This window comes from Pelodiscus sinensis, chromosome 9 (genome assembly GCF_052426305.1).
Source record: "Pelodiscus sinensis isolate ZL-2025 chromosome 9, ASM5242630v1, whole genome shotgun sequence".
Classification (NCBI taxonomy): Eukaryota; Metazoa; Chordata; order Testudines; family Trionychidae; genus Pelodiscus; species Pelodiscus sinensis.
The window spans coordinates 11264148-11286529 of record NC_143060.1 but is presented as its reverse complement, the minus strand read 5'-3'; the positions used below and the strand labels follow the sequence as shown (position 1 = coordinate 11286529).

Genomic DNA, 22382 nt, shown 5'->3' with positions numbered 1-22382 from the left:
GTCATAATCCTGGAAACTCTACCCAAACAACTCTATAGAGGTGGCCCACAGATACAAGTTGGACCTCTCTAATCCGGCATTCTGGGGACCCGACCGGTGCCAAACCAGAGAATTTGGCAGACCACAGGAGGTCAATGTTGTCTAGTAGCATTACCAACACTTTCACTGCTTTCTGGGCTCTTAGAAGACAGTTAGGGATAAATTAAAGCTAAATAACAGCAGAAAACCCGGGAACCAGGATTGATGGCTGTAAACAAACAGTATGGGACTGTGGGAAAGTTGACCTCAACCATGAAAAGTGGACATCCAGCTAACTAAAATCACAGAATCATAGAATATTAGAACTAGAATGGACCTCAAGAAGTCATCAAGTCCAGTCCCCTGCCCTCACGCAGAACCAAACATCATCCAGATCATACCTGATAGATCTCTATCCAATCTGCTCTTAAATATCTTCAGTGATGGAGATTCCTCAACCTCCCTAGGCAATTTATTCCAGTGTTTAACCATCCTGGCAGTTAGGAAGTTTTCCCTGATGTCCAACCTAAACCTCCCTTGATGCAAGACCATTGGACTATCTTCACTGGCCAAGGAGAACAATTTTTCTCCCTCCTCTTTCTAACACCCTTTTAGATACCTGAAAACAGCTATCATATCTCCTTCTCAGTCTTCTCTTTTCTAAACTAAAACTCAATTCTTTTAGTCTTCCTTCATAGGTCATGGTTTTCTATACCTGTAATCATTTTTGTTGTTCTTCCCTGGACCTCCCCAATTTCTGCACCTTTTTCCTGAAATGTGGTGCCCAGAATCGGACACAATAATCCAGTTGAGACTTAATCAGTGCAGTGTAGAGGGGAAGAATGACTTCCCATGTCTGGCTCACAACACTCCTGTTAATGCATCTCAGAACTGTGTTTTCTTTTTTTGGCAACAGCGTCACACTGTTGATTCATATTCAGCAGTATGACCCCCTAGATCCTTTTCTGTAGTACTTCTTAGGATAATTGCTTCCCATTTTGTGTGTGTGAAACTGACTGTTCCTTCCTAAGTTGAGTGCTTGGCGTTTGTCTTTCTTGAACTTCATCCTATTTATCTCAAATCATTTCTCCAGTTTGTCTGGATTACTTTGAATTATGATCCTATATTCCATAGGACTTGCAACCCCTTCCAGCTTGGTATTGTCCACAAACTTTACAAGCATACTCTCTATGCCATGATCTAAATTGTTGATAAAAATATTGAACAGAACCAGTCCCAAAACTGATCCCTACAGAACCCCCCACTTGTTATACCCTTCCAGCATAACTGTGAACCACTGATAATTACTCTCCAAGAACAGTTATCCAGTCAGTTATGCACCCACCATATAGTAGCCCCATCTATGTTGTATTTCCTTAATTTATTTATGAGAAGGTCATGCAAGACTGTATCAAATGCTTTACTAAAGTCTAGGTACTTTAAATCTACTGCTTCCCCCTTTTATCCACAAGGCTTGTTATCCTATCAAAGAACGATATCTGGTTGGTTTGACAGGATTTGTTTTTGACAAATCCATGTTGACTGCTGACTGTTACTTATCACCTTATTATCTTCCAGATGTTTGCAGATAGATTCTTTCATTATTTGCTCCATTATCTTTTCTGGCACAGAAGTTAAGCTAACTGGTTTGTAGTTTCCTGGGTTGTCCTTATTTTCCTTTTTTACAGATGGTCACTATATTTGCATTTTTCCTCTTTTCTGGAATCTCTGCTGTCTTGCTGGACCACAAATGTTGCCAGATCAGAGAAAGTGTGACGGAGTAGTGTAATTTCCTCTAAGGTGCGTGCCTGCATGGCTGCCCACAAGAAAATGAAGGGCCGCACACCTAATTAGTGGAGCTACACAGGCGTGGCTCCACTAATTAGGTGCCTGGACCCTGGAGAAGACACAAGTGTAAGGTGAAGTGGCAGCCTTGCAGGGAATAATGAATAGATGGGGGAGGGGTCTGGGGATGAAGGGGGAGAAATAGGAAGTACATGGGGGCAGTAAGGTGAGAAAATGAGGTGGGGGTATTTGGGACATGTAGGGCTGTGGTGGCCAGAGAAAAAAAGGTGACTTTCCCCAGCCGTAGGGCAGTGGCTTCTAGGGAGAGATACCCGCCTCTTCCAAGTCTCAACTATGGCTGCCACAGCAGGGGGAGAGATGACTCCCCAAACTACTGCTAAAACTTAATGGACATGACTTGTCCAGGCAAGTGATTTCCATTATGTTTGAGGAGAGGTGTAAAAACCACAAAGCCAGATCTTTATCTGGTGTAGATCTGGCTCTTCAGAGTATTCCCATTGACTTTTAAGTAGCAACCAGCACTAGGTTTGGTGGGAGTCCTGCTAGGTTAGGAGTTTTGTAGCATAAAGACCTTATTTGCAAGCTCTTTGAAGCAAGGATCTGTGCAAACTCCAAGTTATGTGTTGATGTGCTCCAAAGCATAAAAACTCAATGAGCTCACTGAGTTTGAGTACTGATATTAAAATATGAGTTCTGTGCTTTTATTTGTAGAACAAAAACATTAAATAAAATATGTTATATAAGCACTTTAACTTAGCTAACAGTACAAACAATACCTGGAAAGACCATTAAGTGGTCCTCCAAGATCCCCAGCAATTCTCAAGAGGTCCAGTTTAAAAAAAAAAATTGAGAACCACTTTCCTAAAGGCTTTTAATCTATCACCACAACATAGCATCAACCCTTAGCAATGGGAGAGATGCAATAGGATAAGCATCCCTAGAAAAAGTATTTTACTCTTCTGAACAGAACATCTTCTATAGCATTATGTTTTCATTTTCATATGACTACCTAGCAGTAGCAAACCAAAAATATGACCTACCCATGCACACAGAGTGTAACAAGTAGTGCAAGTGCAGCTGCCAAGACTAGCCTAAAACAGAACAAGCACTCAATTAAACTAAGCTCATATTTTAAAGTTTGCTGACATCGTTTGTAATATATTTCAGCTGCCTAACATGTAACATGTTTATTAATGTTTTTACACAGTTTAAAAAGACACTTCCAAAACTCCAGTGAAATGGAAAGAGCTTAAAAAATGCAACTCTCCAAGGACCAGCACAATGTTCAGTGTTGCTGTACTTTTTTCCCAGGGCTGTTTATTGTTCTCTTCAGAAATATGCCACAATAATAATTCCAGGAAGCTAATGAATTGAACAGGAGCAAACAACAGTGTGGTTTACAAGTCTGGAATAAAATCATATAGCATCATACGGGGGTAGTACCATTCCACGTGCTAATTGTACTGCTGGGCTTCCAAACAAATTCCTGTCTCCTTAAGTTAAGGGACAGTCAAAAACTTCAGGAATAAGAAATAATGTCTATTCTGTTTTATCACTTGATATTTACATTAGTAATAATCCACATACACAAGCAAGGATGTGGGTGAATTCCGCAAGCACAAAAATTTCCAGACAGCATCGCTCTCTATAGAGTTGCACAGACACTAGTGCAAGTTGTCCCACTGCACTACTCTTCCCCCCCCCCCAACCTAAAGGGATCAATCACCCTGTAGATGGGGAAAGGAAAGACCAGCTTCCATGGCCCATTCAATACTTGGGCTCTCTGCTGAGATTTAGAAAAGGAGGATCCACTTAGTAACTCTTCTGTTCATGCTATGAAATGCTCACGCTTGTCAACCATACCCTGGTCACCGACTGCATTTCACATGGGCCATTAAACTGCCATCTGATAGTAACAGATTTTGATCACTACCAATCAGAACCAGATTAAAACCTATTGGTGAAAAAATATGTTTATTGTTACCAATCTGTTGAAGCAAACAAGTCTCCCACAGAGGAAATATTTGGGGCATGCAGAGCAATAGCTATAAAAACAACATATGAAAACAGTAGATCTTCTTTCTTTGGTCCCTTTGTACCAAATTTAATTTTCTCCTAACCGGTCAACCTGGATAAAGAGACACAACCAACAAATTTCTACCAGCTTCCAAAGAAAATTATTAGAATATTACTCTGTAGTCCAAAATGCTCCTTTGTTTATTTAGCCCTGGAATATCCAGAAAGGTCAGCCCAAAAATCAGTGCACATTTACAGATACAAATGCCACATATTTATGTACATAGAGCTATTTCAGAAAAATATATAAAAATGTAGAGTTTTTTCTCCTTTATTCTTTAAAGGAGAAAAAATTAGGACAATAAAAAAGGATTTTTCTACGAGTTAAAGAAGAAATAGATTAGAATAAAATCATAGATTATATTCTCTATCTTTGATAGTCAAAACTCTTAAATTCTGCACAAATTCCAATCTCTGCTTAGAAAGGAGAATTATACTTCCATCTTAAAACTGTGTGCCTAGTAAAACCCAAGACCACTGTAACTGAAAGAGAAGGAAAAAACTCTCAAATTCTAGTTTGTTTACTTTGAGCATTTTAAGGCACTTTCACAGATTTGCAGTAATTTGATAGCACTCTGGGACATTAAACATCCCCTCTATTCATATCCTATATACTACTGTAATAATCTTTGTAAAAATATGCCTGTGATATCAACAGAGATAACATTATTCAATGTCCGGTGCATAATTATTACATACAGCAGAGTCAGATGAGGTGACAATTTTACTAAAGCAGTATGCAACAGTACTAGAGTCACTGTTTAAGAAACTGAACTGGGAAGAAAGAATCAGAATTGATGGAGAACAGTTTACGCATTTTTTCTTCACTGACAACTGTGTAATATGTGCAAGTGATACAACAGAACTGGAGAACAAACTGCAGCAACTGCGAACATTTTCACATATTATTGGGTTAGAAGAGAATAAGTTGAAGACAAATTGGATGTGGAATGATCAGCAGGAATTATCACTGTAAATTGGAAAGAAATCAAGGGGATCAACAAGTACGTTTACCTGGGTCAGCCGCTGAATAGACACAACTCATTCGAAGGGAATGCAACAGGAGGAGAAAGGCAGAGTGGGCAAGTTTAAACAAAATAAAGATGCCTTTAATGGATAATACATTGCCCAGGAAGAAAAGGGCAGAACTGTTTAATATACAAAGCAGAAAGCTGGTTAACAATGGACATGAAGGGAAAAAATTCACCATCATCCAGAGAGCAATGAAAAGGTAAATGTATAAGACAGTGTTTCTCAAAGTGAGCTTCCTGCAGCTCCCTTTGGCTGGAAACAGGGAACCAGAGCCAATGGGAACTGTGAGGCTCCATGGCTATGGATCCTTTAGGTAAACAAAGCAGCAAAGGCCCACTAGTGGCTTTGAGAAACACTGCTATAAGGTATCACTCCACAATCATATAATGAATGAGATCAGGAGTTCAGAGGTGACCAGTGTGGTCAGGCTATGTACAATGCAAAGCAGAAGTAAGCAGGTCATGCAGTCCATAGGCAAGAAAATAGGTTGATAACTCCATGAGTGACTGGGGATCCCCAGAGACCATTAAGTGACTACTGGGCAGAGCCCATGACAAAACTCTTTCACCAGAACTGGAAAGAACATGCTTACAACAAAATGGGATGGCATGGTAGAGACTTGCATTCATAGAAAGACGGATGAGGGCAAGCAGGACAAAGGTGATATGTTTTACTACCAGCTGCAATTATAATTTGTAGACAACAAATAAATATTTGTTATATTTCAGAGACTTTGTTTTTATTGAACACCAATCAACACACAACTGGAAGATGGGAAGGGAGATACCAGTAAAGGGCAGGCTCCTATAGTGGTGCACAAGTCCAGATATTATTATGGAAAATCTCCAAAGAGGTGGAGAGAACAAGATACCAAAACATTCCAGGAAGTTGCAAAGTATATGTAAGAGGTGTTTTGGGACAGCATGGAAAACAGTTCTGCGTGGGCTATATGGGCTGCAAAGTGACTATAGTGTGATTTGGGACCTCAACATCTCTGCTTGCTCCTTCATTACTTTTATCATCTGTTCAGTGGCCTTTTGAATGACCTCATGCTTCTCTTTTCTGACCACTTTTCTATTTTCGTCCATTACTTTTTTCTCTTTTTTATTTTTTTGGCCTCAGAGGATTGCAGCTCCTCCCAGAATATGTCCTCCTTGCTCCACCTTGATCACTTTCCTATCTGGCAGAGGTGCTCTGCCCACATATAGGGGGCTTCCCTGAAAGCCACATCTTCAGAATCACAAGAAACAATACAAGAAGCATGATTGTGAGTTCATTCCCAGCATAGGATCATTATAGTGAAATACACCTCTTGTAACATACCAAACTCTCTCTCTCTGACCAATGGCAGGCACACAGCTTGGCTAACATCTTAAACATGATGAGTTCTGCCTAAGGAGTAGGCGGCATTTAAACTGGGTAAACAGTGATGTTGATGATTCAACAGTAGTGGTGCAAGTGACTAGGGATGTACATTCTGCCATCTCTTTCTAAAGGTGAGGGTCACTGAGGGTAAGGATACAAAGGTGCATCTAATGCATGTATGCAACTTCAGATCTGGGCCATATGCTGCTTGCCTGTGCACTGCATTGGTCCCTACAAAAATGATTGCTGAGTGGTGCAAGAAAGTCTCCTAGAGGGGAGAAAGAAACAAAGCAGCTCTGCCAAGGAGCATTTGGCAGAGGATTGATGAGTGCCTCCAGGAAAGTTTCCAGGAGATCTCTCCAGAGCAGGGCTACTCAACTTTGGAAACTCCAGGGACCACAATGATACAGCACATGCCGAGAGCCGCAACTTAAGTGTGGTTGCATATACATGCAAATATATACGCAAATAGCTTCTTTCACACTGATGAGCATGAATACAAAGATTAAGGCAAGTCTACACCACATGCAGGTCCCATTTAAGTCAGTTCTGCTAAAATTAATAAAATGTAATATTAACCCGATTTCCACCCATATGACAGCACTTTTAATGAGCAATGACAATCCAGGAATGGAACTACTTATATACCTTTAACTTCTGCATAACAGCAAAAGACCATTATATTGACTACATTTTTGTTTTGGCTTCACAACAGTCCAGGAATTTAACTACTAAAACACATATCAAGCCAACCCACACTGTAAAGCCAAACCGCGCTGTGGGCCACAAACAAACAAGCTGTGGGCTGCATGCAGCCCCCGGGCCTCATGTTGAGTAGCCCTGCTCTGGAGCATACCTGTGAAATCTCAGTGAGCAACAACACACACTTCCACTACACTGCTCAGCTGCACAGAGAAATCTGTAGTACACTGAAACACAGCTAGTCTTGTACATTTCTGTCACTTCATCCACTTTCACAGTAAGCAAAAGAAAGCTAAACATCATATAAACAAGCAGCATCAACTCAAAAAGAACACCAGGAGTCTCTTCTCCTCTTTCTTGCTCACCAGAGGTATACCACTGGGACTGGATAGACACCTCCAAATAGAGAAGAAAAGTTCCTGACTCAGTACCTGATCAGGCAACTCTGCCGTTGGCTAGACATTGTCCTCTAACTTCACCTCCTCATCCATGACTTCATCCTCTGGGTTAGGTCCACTTCCCATCACTTTCAGCCTTGCCAAAGTATCCACAGGGCTCAGGGCAGTGAGGTCACCATGAGGGATAGTGTAGCGTTCAGCTACTTATAGAAGCAGCAGGTCTTCAGTGCAGTACCGGAGTGGCAGTTTGCTTCCCTTGCCTTCTGGTAGGACTGCTTCATCTCCTTTATCTTTGCTCTACATTGTACTGTGTCCCAATCGTAGTTCTTCCCATGAAAGCCACGAGCAATCTGTCTGTAGATATTGAAGATTCTATGCCTGGAACAGAGCTGGGACTGGACAATCTCCTGTCCCCATATACTGAGCAGATCCAACAGTTTCACAGTGGTCCAACTGGAAGAGCGTTTGCCACATGCAGCCACCATGGTCATCTGGGAGGATGTAATGGGAGCAAACTGGAAGGGAAATTTCAAAAACTCTCAGGCCTTTAAAGGGGAAAAGGCAGAGTTCGGATTACTGACAAGAGTAGTCAAGATAGGCATTGTGGGACACCTTCTGGAAGTCATTTACAGTGACAAAACCAATCACAGTGTCTTCACTTACACTTTGTTGATTAACTTTGCCCCCTATGCCTCTTCTTTAGATGGTTGTATTCTGTCACCAGAACAGGAGAGTATTGTTGCCAAAAGTCAAATGGTAGTGCATACACCTCCACTCTTTTGGCAAGAAAAGTTGCCTTTTGTCGACACAGCTTTCTAGAGTAGAAAAGGCCTATGCAAAGTTATATTTCAGCAAAGACAGGCAAGGAGAAAGAGCACACACCCTTCTTCACCACCAGGCTCCAAGTCACCGCTTTACAGCTTGAATAAACTTAACTTTGAAGAAAAACCCTCAGGAGAACCCACTTGAAGGGTTCACTGGACTATAAAAGAAAGGGTTAAAAAAAAAACCCAAGTTATCTCTTTTACCTAAGACGACAAGGGCACCAACACCTATGGGACTCTGGGATCTTGCCGCTCAAGTGAGGGCTAGATCCTGGCAGCAGCGGGCCACAGTGAAAGATACAGACATGGAGGACTGCTAATATCCCTTGAAGGGGAGAGAAAGACCATTGTAGTGGGCAAAGGCAGCTGCATAGGGCGGCAGGCAGCTTCCTAGGAGCCAGTGCATGTGGGGAGCCTGCATGTAACTGTGCATGTTAACTGATGAGCCCGAGCTCATTGGTTACATTTTCACATCCTTAGTGCAATCCTTGTCGAAAATTCTTAGACTGAACTCTGGGTCTGCAAGATACTTTTCTACAGGAGTTGGGGGGAGCAAAGTGGGGGGGTTTAAGGCCACGGAATAAGAGCAATGAAGTGAGACGAGAGAGGGTCAGGGTAGTTTCAGAAGGGGATCAGTACAAACACCCGGGGACAGTATTTTCTGCATATTTACACTATTCTGACTGTTGGTACTGTTTTCCACAGATGAGACAACCAAAGCTGAAAACACACTACTGAGCTGAAAACACATCTCCTGCATGCATGCAGCTTCAGAACTGGTCCACATACTGCTCACCTGTGTGCTTCTTTGGTTTCTCCAGAAATAACTGCCAGTTGGTGCAACAGTTTCCTACAATGGGGAACAAATAAAACAGCTCTGCCAAGGAACTTTCAGCAGAGGATTTCAGAATATCTGCAGGAAAGTTTCCTAGATCGCTCTATGGAGGCTTCCCAGAAAATCTTGGTGTGCATTCACAAACTTTTCTGCAGGGCTCCCACTGCTAAACTGCATAGGGGAATGGAGAGCAAATGAAAACAATATCTACTGTTAACTTCAATCCCTTGTCCCATGTGCATCATATAACAAAATAAAGGACAACTCTACTTCATGTAATTGTGATTATCGAATAAAAATGACTCCCCTCTTCTGCTTCAGGTAGACCTGATCTGGACTGCTCAAACTGGCTAGACCCCTCCTGGAATCAAAAAGAGATCCTGGCTTATCACGCCATTAAACAAGCTTGATGTCTATCACACATCCTTCTTTGATCTCCTTGTTCACAATTTCATCCTCAGGGTTGATTTCACTAGCCACAGCCTTGAGTTCCCCAGAAGTATCCAGAGCTCTTGGGATGGAGATGTGGTTGCTGCAGAGTATGGCATGCAGTTCCTTGTAAAAATGGCATGTTTTCGACACTGCAACAGAGTGATGTCTGGCCTCCCTTGCCTTTGGGGGCACCTGCCTTGGCTCCTTTAACTTTGCTCGAAACTGCTGCCTGTCCCTTTTGTGCCCCTTCTCGTCCAGGTCATGAGCAATCTGCTAAATTGCAAATGCACAGCCACCTCTCCTCACAGATCCAACAATCCACTGTACTCCACATAAGAGCCTGTTTGCTGTAGAAAGCTGGCACAGTCAACTAGGAAGGTTCAACGTCTGCTGTCCATGTATGCCTGTGTAAATGCATGCAGGGTATCAGAATAGAAATCGCTTAACAGAGCAGTCATAATGGGCATTGTGAGACTCTTCTGGAGGCCACCTGGGGCAACATAAGCAAGCATAGTGTCTACACTGCAAAAAGCTCCATGCCTCCTATCAAGGTGGTTTTATTATGTAGCATAGCAAAAGAGTTACATCAGCAGAAGCATTGTTGTGTGTATACATCCATTGTTTTGTGGACAAAATCTAACTTTTGTCCACAGTCTACTTCAAGACACCTGCGTACTGCTAGATCTGTGAAAAATGGTGTTTGTATAAAAACCAATCAGGACCCAAAATTCTATTTAGAATAAGATTTTATATTTGTCAGTAAATGTCAAGTTCACCACACACACACAGACCAATGAAAACATTTGATAACTATTTAAATTTACAGCTAGACAACGAAAGAAAAATGCTACTTGAAAACTTTGAGCAAAGGATATTTTAGTTTGTATGTTTTGACATGTGACATTGACAATATATCCAAATACTTACAGAGCTTTACCTTTTTGAACTTTAGCATTTAAATAATTGTCTAACCCCTCTTAATTTCCCAGAACTCTGAATATTTAAATAGATAAAAACTGAAAAAATGCTCACAAGCCATAATTTCACACAACTAAAAATTTAAATGAATATATCTCTATAAAATGCTTAAAAAGAATCAGTATCAGTTGAAATAATTACAAAATACAAATAAAATTCTGCCCAGCCTATTTATACTTTGTAATTCTGGTGTCTTAATTTCTCTCTCTCCTCATTCTTGAACCACTGGTTGAAAATATCAGACAGACTAACCAACATGCAACGAGCAGTTTATCAATGGATTAGCAATTAAAACATTTAAAGCTTTATCAGTTACTTGAGTCTCAGCTGCTATAATAAAAATGGATGGTTTTGCATTAATAAAAACATAATTAGAAATGTTAAATGATACTATAACCAGGGTAAAGAATTTCAGCCATACATTTCAAATACATTACAGGCAGTCCCCGAGTTACACGGATCCGACTTACGTCAGATCCGCAGTTATGAGCGGGGCCCGTCTCCCTAGTCTCCAGCAGACCAGGAAGAGGAAGCAAAGCGGCGGCGGAGCACGCAGGCAGCAGATAGCCCAGGCTGCCCGCGTGCTCCTTGGCTTTGCTCTCCGTCTCCCTGGTCTGCAGACCAGAGGGACGGGGAGCAAAGCGGTGGTACACGCGGGTAGCGGGCAGCCCAGAGCATCTGGGCTGTCCGCTGCCCACGTGCTCCTTGGCTTTGCTCTGCTTTGCTCCCCGTCTCCCTGGTCTGCAGACCAGGGGGACGGGGAGCAAAGCGGCGGAACACGCGGGCAGCGGACAGCCCAGACACGTTTGGGCTATCCGCTGCCCGCGTGTTCCACGTCTTTGCTCCCCGTCCCCCTGGTCTGCAGACCAGGGAGAGGGGGAGCAAAGCAGAGCAAAGCCGCGGAGCCCGAGGGCAGCAGGACAGCCACGGCGCGTCTGGGCTGTCCCGCTGCTCCCATGCTCCGCGGCTTTGCTCCGGACGCCTGTGGTACAGCAGCTGGGGCGCTGCCGGTTGGTCCCGTAGCGCTGCTCTGGGCGCTACTGGACCAACCCGGCAGCACCCCAACTGCTCTGCCCCAGGCGTCCTGATTCAGCCACTGCAGGTCAGTTTCAGCAGCGGCTGAATCAGGACGCCTGGGGCAGAGCAGCTTGGGTGCTGCTGGGTTGGTCCAGTAGCGCCGAGGAGCGGCGGCGCTACTGGACCAACCCAGCAGCACCCCAGCTGCTCTGCCCTAGGCGTCCCCAAGTCAGCAGCTGCTGAAACGGACCAGTGGCTGACTACAGGAAGCCCCTGCCCGGGGCTTCCTGGAATCAGCCGCTGATCAGTTTCAGCAGCAACTGACTTGGGGATGCCTGGGGTTCTTAAGCTGAATCTGTATGTAAGTCAAAACTGGCATCCAGATTCAGCTGCTGTTGAAACTGATCAGTTTCAGCAGTGGCTGAATCTGGACGCCAGTTCCGACTTACATACAGATTCAACTTAAGAACAAACCTACAGTCCCTATCTTGTACGTAACCAGGGGACTGCCTGTATATCATATATTACTATCACTGGAACAATTAACCAGAATGACAGTTATAAACACCTAGTAAGAATTGGTTTGATCTGTGGTAACTATATTCAGATAATTGTTGGTCAAGAAGGCCAATGATTGGAATTAAGGACGTTAAGAGGCAGGTAACTGGCTCATCACGTAGTCAATACAATTTGTATTGACTACACGATTAGTTGATAAGGGAAGGTGTTCTGTCCCAACTCGCACCAGGTGTGCGCCACCTGGCTCTCACAACATTTAAAATGCAGAGCCGCAGCAGGGGGTAGCTCCTGTACCCAACGCAAGCTGGGACTGAGTTGGGCATGCTCGGTTCTGGCTCGCACTTGTTCCAGCAGCCCCTGTCCACAGGAGAGGGGATCCTGAGATATACCCCCGCTGCCCCCCGCCCAGACAGGGGCTGCTCTGCCAGATACAAAGCAGACTCTGCTCATGGCAAGCCTGGACCTTCTGCACAGCAGTGCCAGGGAAGAAGGGGCAGCATCGTGGAAATGGTGCTGTGGGAATCAGCTTTTAAGCCAGATCCCCCCAGCACCAGCTCCTGCTTTTCCCCCTTTTGCTGCTTCTGATACAGAGACAGCAAGGAGGGAAGGGGGAAACTTGAGTAGTCAACCACTCAACTAATCACTTACATTCCCAATTGGAATCAGAGTGATTTACCAGTTCAAGGTTGCTAAAGATAAGGAGGTACAATACTACTTCATGGTGTCTCTCTCGTAGCCTCTCTATGAACGACATCTTAGCCTAATTTGAAGTAGACATGAATCTATATTACCAAAAAGTCCAAACTACTAATCTCAGTGGAAAAGCAAAGTAATGACTCAAGCATCTCCCTGTATTTGGTTTCTGCAAATCAGCCTTGATATAACTGTATGGTTAAACTGGGCTCTACCTGTCCTCAGTGGATAAACCAAAGACATTGGTTATCAGTGCTGTCAGTCCCTTGTTTTTCATGAGCACTACATTTACAATCAAAGAGTTATTCATCCTTTGCAAAGATAAAGAATAGGCTGTTTCTATCTAGTGTATCCCAAGCACAAGTAAAAGCAGGTTTGACAAAATGTCTTAGATGTAATAGCTGCACCATACACATAAAAATCTCTGGTGTGGCAAGGGATTTTAAACTATATCCTGAACATGGACAGGAATTTTAAAAATATTTTTATTGTCATTACAAACCTGCAATTAGATAGGAAAAGAAAAAAAATAAAATTCTCTCTAACACAAAGAAAACACTCTCCCACCCCCACATCCCAAACAGCACTGGGACATATCAAAGCAAGAGAAAAAAAATACTTAGCCTAAAAATATCCAGTAAATAAGATACCCTTGCAGTATTGCTATAGAAAGCTCCAAGACCACCTACCATAACTCCGTATGTTAAGAAATATTTGTGTGCATTCTGGAAGTAAAGATTTTTCTGTAATATCATTGGAGTCACATACCTCTATATTAGACATAATAACCTTAGTACACAATTGAGACACTAAAACACGCTGATTATCAGAACACAATTATTTTTTAATCTTTACATTTCAAAACAAAACAATTTTTAATCTTTCTATTCTTAATCTTACAGGGAGCAATACACAACATTGGAATCCAAGTGATAAAAATCACAAAACCAAAGGCTAGTAATGTTGTGTGTTGACCTGGAAGTGTCTGAGAAAAGAAGTCTATGATCTCTTTCATCTGTCAGACTTAGTTTATAAAATATCCCCCCATCCTCCAACAGATTAGGCTGGAGTCAAATATCAGAAGAGTTGTGCCAGTGGCTTAATCTTTTATTCAAGTTATGAAATACTTCATTAAGAGCAGAGTCGGGGATTAAATGCAGTTAATTTAAAGGAGATGAAAGATTTGTTCTAATGTTCTTAGTTCCCTCCCATCAACAGCATCAGGTATACTTGGATTCTTCATCATCTAAAATTCTTAGTAACCTAAGATTAGATAGCTGTGTTCCAGGTTTTTCTTTCTGTGTTCTTTGGATTCTTCATCATCTAAAATTCTTAGTAACCTAAGATTAGATAGCTGTGTTCCAGGTTTTTCCACGGATCACATGCAGTAACCAATGTAACTTATATTCTTTCTTCTCTTGGTCTATAAAAAGATTAGCCAAAGATTGGCTAATCTTTTTCATAGACAAAGAGAAGAGAGAACACAAGTTCCACTTAGTTCTATCTTCCCCTTTATATAATTTTGCAGATAGAGTTTAGTGCAGAGGAAAGCTGGATGAATTCCCACTAAGGAACAGTGCAACAACCTCTAGTTTTTCCACTGATATTTGAATTACTTCTGTACAGTTTTTCCCCCATGCTGTTTTACAGCTGCTATTTTCATTCTTGTCTCTTGCTGAGTCTCCAATAGGGGAAGCCGTTCACTCATGCCCAACTAGCAGCAGAGTACACCTAACAGCAGCCAACTCTAAGAAGCTGTATATAGCTTCCCTGTCAGAGTAGCAAAGACAGAAGAAAAATGAAAACAACACTATTAATCCTTGCCCTTGGGCAAACACACCAATGGTAAAAGACACTTGCTCTATGGCAATACTTACAGTAATGGACAAATTCAATTGCACAACACTGCAGACAAACCTCTTTTCTACTTTCGGGGGAGGAAAATTTATTTTTCTTGACTCAGAAAATACTCATGACAAAAACCCACAAATGCTCAGAATGCTGTGGAGGAAGGGCCTTCAGCACACACCCAGAGAGGAGGATTTCATGCAGTTCTTATGCGATCTATTTCAGGTGACAAAGAAGGAGTTTTAGTTTAAAAAATGTTAAGGGCTGTGATAAAGAGTCTCACACTCAGTTTTGCTTTTTGTCCAGTGTAGGTAGGATAAGAAGTAATGGGCTTAATCTGTAGCAAAGACATTTAGGCAAGATATTAAGGACAACTTTCTGTCTAGAAGGGTAGTTAAACTCTAGAAGAGAGGTCCAAGAGGGGTTTTGGAATACACATGCATATTAGAAAAGCATGAAATATATTATACATGAGATTTGTGTTACATCATTTCAAATCTGGATGAGTGGTAAATGCTGGCTTGAATTTAGACTGAATAATGTATTTGAAGAGAGCTTTACCACATCACATCAAAATCTATATGTTGGGTTTCAGAGCCAACTAAAACTCAGCAGCAGCACCATCATGCTTTTCGAACATGGATATGTATTCCACAATCCCTCTTGGACCTCTATTCCAGAGTTTAACAACATTATAGTCAAAGTTGTTCTGAAGATCTTACCTAAATCTCTTTGCTACAGATTAAGCCCATTACTTCTTATCCTACTTACACTAGGCATAAAGCACAATTGATCAAGATTCGCTTTATCACAGCCCTTAAGATTTTTTAAGACTGTTATCAAGCCAACCCCCCCACTCCCCCACAATCTTTTTTTCTCAAGAATAAACATACCCCATATATTATAACCTTTCATCAATGGTCAAGTTTTCTAAACCTTTTATCCTTTTTGTTGCTTTCCTCTGCACATTCTCCAGTTTATCCATATCTTCCCTAAAGTGTGATGCCCAGAACTGGACATAGCATTGCAACTGAAGCCTCACTAGTGGCAGCTACAACCAGACAGTTATTGCCGATGTTTTACATACAACATCCCTGTTAACAAACACCAGAATTATATTTGCCTTTTCTGCAATAACATAACTTTGTTGACTTGTATTCAGCTATAATCCACTGTGAATCCCAGATCCTCTTCAGCAGTACCACCACCTAGACAATTACTCCACATTTTACAGTTGTGCATTTGATTTTTCCTTCCTAAGTGCAGTATTTTGTGCTTGTCTATACTGAATTTCATATCAATTTTCCAAACTGTTCATTTTTAATTTTAATCCTGTCCTCCAATGAGCTTGCAAACCCTTCCAGCTCAGTGTTATCTGCAAATTTTATAAGCATACTCTTCACTTCATTATCCAAATCATTAATGGAAATATGAAACAATATCAGATCCAGGACTGACCCACATGAGACCTCAACAGAGAGATCCTCCCAGTTTGACAGCAAACCACTGATAACTACTTTGAGTAGTCTTTCAACCAGATATGCATCCCTCCCTCCCCCTTATACAGTAGTAAATTTCATCTAGACCACTCTTTCTTAATAAAGGCTAAAATAAAACATACCAAGTGTTACAGATAATTTGTTTTAAAAAGGAATAATTTATATTTTGCGTGTTTATCTGTTCTTGGGAAAAACAAGAGATTGACTATTAGAATAAATACATCACAGTAGTAGAAAGCCTAATGCCAAACAGGCTTGATGAGTAAATTTATATCAAGCCCAATGCCCCGTAGTTCAATATGAATCAATCACCTATTGTGACAATTACTGTAATCAATTATAAATAGCTCTCAGCTTCTGTGTACTGTAGAGGAAAGCACAATGCGTCCCTAATAATATGGCAAAAGCCATTCAGAAACTCAGGAGGCATTCCTTATATTTATAAATAATGCAACACTAGAAATTCCTTCATGAAGACTGTAAGGATGTTACAGTATGATTATCTGGCTAATACAATTAGTCGATAAGCACTGCTGTGCGTAGCCGCAGTAGGAGTAGCTCTAGGAGCCGACTCCAGATGGGACTGAGTAGTCCTGGCTCGTGCCCGCTCCGGAGCCACCCGCACTGCAGCTCTGCATTTTAAATGTAGTAAGAGCCGCTGGACTCTTATTATATTTAAAATGCAAAGATGCATCCATCAGCATTAGCCGGGACTGCTCGGTTCCAGGGCGGAGTCCAGCAGCCCCTTTTTGCGGCGGACAAGCCCCTGTTGACAGCGGCCAGGGCTCGTCATGGGCAGGAGCTGCTGCCTGAGTAGCCCCTGCCCTCAGCCAGCCCTGGCCGCCACAAACAGAGGTTGCTTAGTGGCAATAACTCCTGTCCACAGGTGGACCCAGCTCCCCACTGGGACCCCTGTACAAGGGCTGCTTTGCAGCAGTGTCCCCTATCTCCCGCTGCTGCCTCTGATAGAGGCAATGGGGGGAAAGGGAGCAGGTGACACCCCAGAGACAGTCCTGGGGAGGAACCAGCTTTTAAGCTAGCTCCCTCCATCACCAGCTCCTGTCCCCCTCGCTTGCTGCTTCTCATAGAAGCAGCAAGGGGGGAGCACTGCAGAGAGCACAGGGTGAGCGGGGACTGCTTGAATCCTTGCTCGCCCTGTGATCCCTGCAACACTTCTGCTTTTGAAATGTACAACCAGTCCCTGCTCACGGCGTTTCCCCGCTGTGCCTCTGCCTCCCCTGTCCCCGATGGAGATGGTGCTGGGGAGAATCAGCATCAGCACCAGCTCCTGCTCCTCCCCCTCCCTTGCTGCCTCTCTCTGATAGAGGCAGTAGGGGAGGGGAGCGACCAGTCAAGTCACTACTCGACTATCAAATAGGCATTTGCTTATCGGATAGTCCACTAGTCACTTACATCCCTAGAACACCGAGTCACTTAGATTCATTGATTAAGCTATGGGACTGCCAAAGAATAATCACCATGATAAAACTCAAAAGGACTGATAATGTATCTCCTAGTACAAGTCAAATGTTTAACAATATGCATCTGGAAGAAAAGAGATCACTTGCCACTATTTATTTACAGGTCCACAAAGTTTCAAGATGTATTAATCGCAGAGGAAAATCATCTCAATTCTATTTAATTAGTCACCCAACTACTCTTTATAGTAGTCTCAAACATTTCTAAGCATGAGATCACTTTTTCAATTTAAGTGCAATCTAGGATCTACCTGAAACCCAAAACACCCTGGCCCCGCCTCCTTCCTGCCCCTTCTATGAGGCTCTGCCCCTGCTCACTCCATCCTCCCTCACTTTTATCAAGCTGGAGGCAGGAGTTTGGAGTACAGGACTGGGGCCGAGGCTCACAATGCGAGCTCCAACTGGGCACCACTTCAAAAAGATGGCTTTTGGGTGGTGGTAAAAAGGGCTAACGTAGGCTCACATCCCTACTTTGGCCCTGCACCACATCCAAAGGAAGCCCGCAAACTTCTCTCCATGTCTGTGGAGATGGGGTATAGGATGGGGGAAAAGGGCACCCTGTCATCAGCAGCTCCCCTTCCTCTTCTTCCCATGCCCTGCACAGCAAGAAGGAGGCTCTCAGTGGTGAGGGGCACCTTCAAGGCAGAGGGCAGGAACAACACAGCAGTGCTGGGAGGGGCAGATGAGGTGCCAGCACTTGACAGCCTCCCAGCCAAACCTCTCAGGATCACCTGTCAAAGAATCCAAGATTGACCAGAGGATCCCGATCTAGTCGTTAGTGACCACTGGGTGAAGGGGAAGGGGTGAGGGCTAGGGTTAGAGCTAGGGTTAATTTGAATGAATGCTAGGGCAAGAAGTCTTGGTTTAGAGTTTTGGTTAGGGTTAAGGTTAAGGTTAGGGGAGAGAGAGGGGAAGGCCATGGGCTAGGGCTTGGGCTAGACTTTAGAGTTAGGATTAGGGTTGGGGTTAAGATAAGGTTATGATCAGGGTCAGGTTCTGGGTCATTTAAAGGGGTTAGTGTTAGAGTTAGAGCTCGGGCTAATGCCAGGCCTTTTCAGGAAAAGAAAATTCTGTATAGACGATAAGGCTGCATATCTACATTCCATTTCAGTATGTTGAACAGTAGGCTATCAAATATTAAAATCATCTCCATCATAACACTTACCTATTTCAACTTTCAAACACCACTGTGGGTCACCTTTGCCAAATGTGCTCCTGTACTAGGGATGTGAAAATGTAACCACGTATGCGGTTAACCAATGAGCCTGGCCTCATCATTAACTTTCACAGTTACATGCAGGCTCCCGGTACGCACAGGGAACCACCTGCCACCCCATTTATTTTCACCAATTACACAGTTACTTAATTAAACTTATTATAATATCCCTAATCTGTACAACAAACATTTACTACAATCTTCATCACCCTATCCACTTCCCCCACAGGTTAGTGCTATGTAATCTGTGAAATACAGAGGATAAAATAGTTAATACTACAGTAAACTTCCGATAATCCGGCACTTTTAGGACCCAGGGTGTGCCGGGTTATCAGATATGCTGGACTATCAGAAGGGGGGGCTATGAGGAGTTTGGGGTGGGGGGATGCCACCCCAGACCCGTCATAGCCCCGCTTCCGATAGTCCGGCTCTGCCCCAGGCATCCCCAAGAGCAGCTGGGGTGCTGCCGGGTTGGTCCCGCAGCCCTGAGGGGCAGCGCTACGGGACCAACCCCACAGCAGCTCTGTCCCCGGCTTCCCCGATTCAGCTGCTGGTCAGTTTCAGCAGAGGCTGAATCAGAGAAGCCGGGCGCAGAGCAGCTCCAATTGTCTGGCTGCCCGAGCACTTCCGGGTTCCTGATGGTGTCGGACCATCAGGAGTGCCGGAGCATTGGATGCCGGACTAATGGAGTTTTACTGTACTACATTTCTGGAATCTGGTATTTTTATATGACTTGAGTATTGTCAGACTCCAAAAGTAAGTGAGGTACCTATGGAGGTTTCTCTTATACCATCCTTTGATCAAGAGTTATCTTGGAGCGACCAGGATGAACTGAACAACCTGTGACAATTGTGTTTGCCCTTACATGGCAGTCTTTGTACTTTTATCATATTTACATATGTTCATCTGAATGAGATCATGAATATTAGTTAGTCACTGTTGTGTCTTGTCAGTGTGTATGCAGTTCATTATTAAATGCACATGTTCTTTAACTGCATTAAGTCCTGCTGTGTAATAATGTCTTCAACAATTAGCACCTCAGTAAAAGAATTGTAATGTTCTATTGTTATGGGCTGGAATTATCTCCACTGCTATTTTGGTATACTTTATTCTCATTTACCTTTACACCAGTCTGGCAATGTTAAGAGGACTTAAAGTGTGAGAGTAAATTACATTTAGACTCCCTTTAAGGATCCTTTTCAATGCTAGAGTAGTGTAAAGGCATCCCAATGTAAATGAGAATGACTTGTGTGATTTCTGACGGCTACTTAAAAATTCTGAAAATAGTCATGATCAAAAATCAGATTGCCCAAAAATATGTCTATTTTCAGGAGTTCCCAATAGGATAGGAAATTATCTAATAAAACAAAGGTTTAAACTTATACAGATAGCTACAAGCCAAAATTGTCAGAAGCTGTGTGTGACTGAGTTGCAATACCTTGAAGCTAATTTTGACCAGTGCTAATGATGTCAGATACAACAGTAGTCCATTATTGAACTACATTATCTCATTGTCTTTGTCAAGTCTTCTCATTTCCCTCCGCACCTATATCTTTCCTTCCCTTGTTGTTCCTTCCCATCTGAATTTTCTTACTTCCCTTCTATCTGTGCCCCTTTATCAAGTTTCCCTCTAAACCAAAACACTAATAAATGAAAATGTTCAGCTATAACAGTGTGATGGGACTCCCCCTGCCATGCTTTATGAAATTGACTCATGGACACTAATATACATAATTCAAAGGTGGTTTGAGCAAATTATTTCATGTAACCCATCGATCTTCATGTCATGATCTGCTGGTTTGGTTTATCTTACTCTGTTGTATGTACCATTTGTGTGTGGAAAATTAGACACATGGAGTGGGGAATACTTCGTGGGTTTCAAACATGTGAATGAGTGACATGGAGGGTGTTAACCTCAACTGTTAAACTATCTTCAGACTGAGCAGTAGTTGGTAGGGAGGGGCCTCAATTCTTTAACAAAAAGAATAGGAGAGGAGAGGCCTTGGTCTTTTGGCTGGGCTGCACCTGAAGGAAGGGGCCTGGGACCCCAGGGTGTGGAAGACAGCCCTGGTTTAGAGTGGCAGCTAGAAAAGAGGTTTTAGAGTGAGTTTGATTAAGTCTGTACAGAGGTTTCAATCAGGGCCAGACTAAGAGGTGGGCGAGCCGGGCAGCTGCCCAGGGTGCCAACCAATGGCAGGCACCTGATGGCAGCTTTAAGGCACTGTAAAGCACTTTGCAGACTTTAGGCACTGTATAAAAAAAAAGACTAATCTCTGTTTCTATTTCCCCATCCCATGCCCTTTTCCCCAATTCATTTCCCTAACACTCACTCATTTCTTGCCACTGTTTTCCATGCAAAGCTCTGTGCCTCAAACACTCCTGGCAACATCCCAATCCAAACATTACAGCTAAAGAAGCTTGAAATTGTCAACATAGTATACTTACCACACTTCCCAGTGATAAGAGAAGCCAATTACTCAAGCCACTTCAACTGTAATCTTCAGTCTGGGATTCTGGTTAATCACTAAGACCCCATAGTCTCTACTTATCTGTGGATCGGCAGGTAAGGCACTAGACATGGCCTTAGTACCTCTAGCACTCAATTTAGTGGGTCTAGTAAAGACCTGTTAAATCAAATGCTGAGTGCAGCCCTCTGTCCCCCATTGGTGTTAGTACTCCTACTCCTCACAAGAAGTAAGGGAAGTTGATGGGAGTGTTTCTCCCATCAATCTCCCGCACTGGGAACAGTGCCAAAGTTCCAATCAAGGTACACTGACTCCAGCAATGCAATTAACATAGCTGGAGTTGTGGATCTTGATTTGAACTTCCAGGTAAGTATAGTTTTGCACAAAAACCTGTGGAGCGTCCACACCTCAAATGCAATTTAGCGCAAGTACATCGGCAGTGAAACGGCAGAACAGAGGGCTTTTTCCAGAGTAGGTAAACCTCCTTTTACAATAGTGATACAAATGTAGCCATGTTAGTCTGGTGTAGCTGAAACAAAATACAGGACTATGTAGCACTTTAAAGACTAACAAGATGTTTTATTAGATGATGAGCTTTCATGGGCCAGACCTACTTCCTCAGATCAAATAGTGGAAGAAAATTGTCACAACCATACACAACAAAGTAACTGTATCCTTTGGTATATATGGTTGTGACAATTTTCTTCCACTATTTGATCTGAGGAAGTGGGTCTGGCCCACGAAAGCTCATCATCTAATAAACCATCTTATTAGTCTTTAAAGTGCTCCATAGTCCTGCATTTTGTTTCTCCTTTTACAAGGCATAACTCCTTTTTGCACAAGAGTTCTTGCGCAAAAAGGCAAGTGTGGACACTCCGCAGGGGTTTCTTGCACAAGAAACCCCTATGGGAAAAAGCACAAGTCCTCTGATGGCCATTCTGTGGATGGCAATCAAAGCTTTCTTGCGCAAAAGTGTCCATGCAGTGTGGACTCTCTCTTGCGCAAAAGCACATCGCTTTTGCGATATGCTTTGAGGTGTGGACATGCTCTTGCGCAAAAAGCCTACAGAGTAGACGTAGCCAAAAGACTGGACAAAAAAAGAAGTCAGTGAACTAGGGGTATTTAATGTATACCTGTTCGTTGTACATCATTCTCCAATATCAGTTTCTATTCCCCATGCA

General features: G+C 42.8%; 1 protein-coding gene and 1 long non-coding RNA gene across 4 annotated transcripts in view; one reads left to right on the top strand and one right to left on the bottom strand.

Annotated features, from left to right (window-relative positions):
• LOC142830539 (uncharacterized) overlaps positions 1-9044 on the top strand; it is a 64124-nt gene extending 55080 nt beyond the window's left edge. Inside the window, exon 3 of the long non-coding RNA XR_012905849.2 lies at positions 8927-9044. This is a non-coding gene — a long non-coding RNA (uncharacterized LOC142830539). The remainder of the gene's footprint in view (positions 1-8926) is intronic.
• Positions 1-22382, bottom strand: part of ZFYVE9 (zinc finger FYVE-type containing 9) — a 122620-nt gene that overhangs the window by 86714 nt on the left and 13524 nt on the right. The window lies entirely within an intron of this gene.